This window comes from Dasypus novemcinctus, chromosome X (assembly GCF_030445035.2).
Source record: "Dasypus novemcinctus isolate mDasNov1 chromosome X, mDasNov1.1.hap2, whole genome shotgun sequence".
Taxonomy (NCBI): Eukaryota; Metazoa; Chordata; class Mammalia; order Cingulata; family Dasypodidae; genus Dasypus; species Dasypus novemcinctus.
Window position 1 is genome coordinate 154,881,495 of NC_080704.1, and position 4,427 is coordinate 154,885,921.

A 4,427-nucleotide genomic window follows, 5' to 3' on the forward strand; every position below is an offset into this window, starting at 1 on the left:
TGGGATACAAGATTAATTTGCATATATCAGTAGCATTTCTATATACTACTGAAAAGCAATCTGAGGGGATGTCAGAAAAAAAAATCCATTTATAATAGTGACTAAAAGAATCCAATATTTAGGAATAAACTTAACCAAGGCCATAAAGGACCTGTATTCACAAAGCTCCAAAATATTGCTGAAAGAAAGCAAAAGAGGACCTAAGAAATGGAAGTACATTCTGTGTTCATGAATCGGAGGACTAAGTATCATTAAGATGTAAATTTTCTACTCAAACTGATTTACAGATTCAAAGCAATCCACCCACCCCCAAATCACACGTCTTTTTCGCAGAAATGGAAAAGCGAATTATTAATGGACTGGGGAAGAGTGTCAACTACAATGTAAACTGTAATCCATGTGGTGTAGCAGTGCTCCTAAATGTATTCATCAAAATGCAATGAATGTGTCACACTGATGAAAGAGGTTGTTGATGTGGGAGGAGTGTGTGGGAGTGGGGACTGGGTATATGGGAACTTTTTATATTTTTAAATTTTGTGTGATCTATGTATCTTTAAAAAAAGAAAATAAAATTTGCTAAATAAAAAAAAATTCATTTGGAAGAGCAAGGAGTCCCAAATAGCTAAATATGCCTTTAAAAAGAAGAATGAAGTTGAAAGAATCTCACTTCCTAACTTTAAAGTATATTACTTAGCTTCAGTGGAAAAAACAGAATGGTACTGGCATAAAGGTAGACATATTGGGAAACGGACTTGGCCCAGTGGTTAGGGCATCCATCTACCACATGGGAGGTCTGTGGTTCAAACCCCGGGCCTCATTGACCTGTGTGGAGCTGGCCCATGCACAGTGCTGATGCGCGCAAGGAGTGCCCTGCCACATAGGGATGTCCCCCGCGTAGAGCAGCCCCACGCGCAAGGAGTGTGCCCTGTAAGGAGAGCTGCCCAGCGCGAAAAGAAAATGCAGCCTGCCCAGGAATGGCACTGCCCACACTTCCCGTGCCGCTGACGACAGCAGAAGCGGACAAAGAAACAAGACGCAGCAAATAGACACAGAGAACAGACAACCGGGGGGGGGGGGGGCGCGCGGAATTAAATAAATAAATAAATCTTTAAAAAACAAAAAAAGGTAGACATATTGACTGATGGAATCAAATCAAGAACTCAGAAATAGACCCTCACATTTTCAAGCAAGTGATTTTTTACAATGCAGTCAAGCCCACCAGTCTAGGCCAGAACTGTCTTTTCAAAAATAGTGCAGGAACTGGATGTCCATATCCAAAAGAAAGGAAGAGAACCCCTATCTCACACCTTATACAAAAATTAACTCAAAATGGATCAAGGACCTAAATATAAAAGCTACGACCATACAACTTCTAGAAGAAAATGTAGGGAAACATCTTCAAGTTCTTGTGGTAGGCTTAGTCTCTTAAACTTTACACCCAAAGCATGAGCCATGAAAGAAAAAAAAATAGATAAGTAGGACGTCCTTGAAATAACTTTTGTTCTTCAGAAGATTTTATCAAGAAAGTAAAAAAGCAATGTACTCAATCGGAGAAAATATTTGGAAACCACATATCCAACAAGAGTTTGATAACCATGTTATATGGAGAACTTACAGCTCAATGATAGACAAGCAACTCAATTTAAAAATGAGAAAAATACTTGAATAGACATTTCTCCAAGGAGGAAATACAAATGGCCATAAAGTATATGAAAAAAAGGTTCAACATCACTAGCTATTAGGGCAATGCTGATCAAAACTGTGAAATACCATTTCACACCTTATGGACAGAATGTCCACCATAAGGAAAAAAACAGGGAGCAGATGTGGCTCAAGGGGTTTCGTGCCTGCTTCCCGCATTGAAGGTCCCGTGTTCAGTCCCTGTTGCCTCCTAAACAACAACAACAACAGCAGCAGCAGCAACAAAAACAACAAAAACTACAAGTGCTGGAGAGGATGTGGAGAAATAAGAATAAGCCTTCACTTTTGATGGGACTATAGAATGATGCAGCCTCTCTGGAAGTCAGTTTGACAGTACCTCAAGAAGGTGAATATAGAACTACTATATGATCCAGCAATTCTGTTACTAAGAATATATTCAGAAGAACTGAGGCAAGGATATGACTGACATTTGCATACTGATGTTTATAGCAGCCTTATTCATGATTGCTGAAATATGGAACCAGCCCAAGTGTCCATCAACTGATGAGTGGCTAAACAAAATGTGTATATACATACAATGGAATACTATTCAGCTGTAAGAAATGAAATTGAGATGCATGTGACAATATGGATGAAGCTTGAGGATATTATGTTGAGTGCAATAAGCCCAACACAAAAGGACAAATATTGTATGGTCTCACTAATAAGAACTAAATATGATGATTAAAACTCACGGAAGTAAACTCTGGAGTACAGGTTACTAGGAAAAAGAATGTGGGTTGAAAATGGATGCTGATACTCAATGTATGTAGAATTTTTAATAGGGGTTATTGTAAAAGTGTAGAAATGAATAGAGTTGATGACATATTATAGTGAGTGTAACTAACACTGCTGATTTATAAAAGAGATTGTGGCTTACAAGGGTAGTCTGGGGAAGTAAATGTCAATTGAAAGGAAACTAGAGAATAACCTAGAGACTGTATATCATAGTGATTTCGGTGTTGAATGAAGATTGTGGTTAATAGTACAAATATAAGAATGTTCTTTCTTTTCAAAGTGTTAGGAATATGGTGATACATGGAAAAATTACAACTAATGTAAATTATGGATGATAGTTAACAGTAATAGTTTTGCAGCAATGGCAAATAAGATATTATATCAATTCTACAAGACAACTATGGGGGGGGGGTGTAAAAGGGGCATGTGATTTTTTTCCCTTTTGGAGTAGTGAAAACTTTCCAAAATTGACTGAGGTGATGACAGCACAACTCTGTGATGAAATGAGAGCCACTGTATGTACACTCTGAACAGCTTATATTAATAAAAAACAAAGGGCTGTATAACACTGGGATCCAGTGGTGGAAGATGGACTATGGTTAACAGGACAAATATAAGAACATTCTCTCATGAACTATAAGAAATATATAATACTAATACAGAGTGTTAATAATAGGGTGGATTTGGGGAAAATATCCCAAATGTAAGATATGGGCTACAGTTAGTAATAGTGTTTTGACAATGTTAATCCATAGTTTGTAACAAATGTTTCACACACACACAAAATATGGAGGTAGGCTGTGGGGGCTCCTGGCCAGTGGCAGTGCCATCTTGTTCCTGGGCTTGTGGGGAGGCCGGAGAGGGGTCCTCTGGGGGCACAAGGGACTATGGTAACAGCCTGGAGCCTGAGGAACTGGAACCTGAGTAGCTGCTGCTGAAGCCCAAGCTGGATCCCGAGCCTGAAGAGTAGCCACCAGGCCCTGTGCCCCCGTGGAGCTCCAGACCCTGGGGCTGGCTCAGGAGCCTTGGGCAGCCAGGTGGAGAGCCGGGACTGGTCGAGGGTGACCTGGGGGACAGCGCCATTGAGGACCCGGAGCTGGAAGCAATCTAATCTCAAGTCAGGGAGATGAAGGAAGAAGCTGAGGTGCTAAAGGAACTGCAGAACCAGGTATTGAGGCAGAAGAATATGAGTTCACCTCCAGGCATTGCAGGTCCAGTGATCGTGTCCATTGAAGAGAAGGTGGAGGCTGATGCTCGTTCCATCTGTGATGGCAATGTGGACTATGGTGCAACAGCAGAAGAGCTAGAAGCACACTTTCATGGCTAAGATTTGGTCAACCGTGTTACTATATGCTGTGATAAATTCACTGGCCATCCCAAAGGATTTGCATATATAGAGTTCTCCAGAAAAGAGACAGTGAGAACCTCCCTGACCTTAGATAAGTCCCTTTTTAGAGGAAAACAAATCGAGGTGATCCAAAAATGAACGAACAGACCAGGCATCAGCATAACAGACCAGGGTTTCCCACCAGCCCACTACCATGCCAGGACCACCAACTATAATTGTTCCCACTCTCGATTCTACAGTGGTTTCAACAGTAGGCCCCATGGTCATGTCTACAGGGGCTGGACTAGAACAACATCATGGTATTCCCTTTACTTTAAAAAAGTGTATATTAGGAGGAGAGAGAGGAAAAAAAGAGGAAAGAAGGGGAAAAAAGAATTAAAAAAAACAGAAGATGATCTTGATGGAAAAATATATATTTAAAATGCTATACTGTGGAAGGGGGGATAATCCTGTAACTACTGAGGAGGGACCTGCTTTGGGGAGTAGGGGAAGGTGGGGGGAGTAGGGCCGGGGCTGCTCATTCATTCACTTTGGGGATTCACCATGGACACGTCTCAACTGCACAAGCTGCTCCCCATGTTTCCCAGTCCCATTTCACCTCCTGGGGGGCTGTGCAAGGGTAGGTGGACATAGGTGGTAG

General features: G+C 41.2%; 1 pseudogene; it reads left to right on the plus strand.

The window, feature by feature from the left end:
* Positions 1-3,565: 3,565 nt before the first annotated feature.
* On the plus strand, positions 3,566-4,224 carry LOC101427153 (polyadenylate-binding protein 2 pseudogene; annotated as a pseudogene).
* Positions 4,225-4,427: the final 203 nt, after the last annotated feature.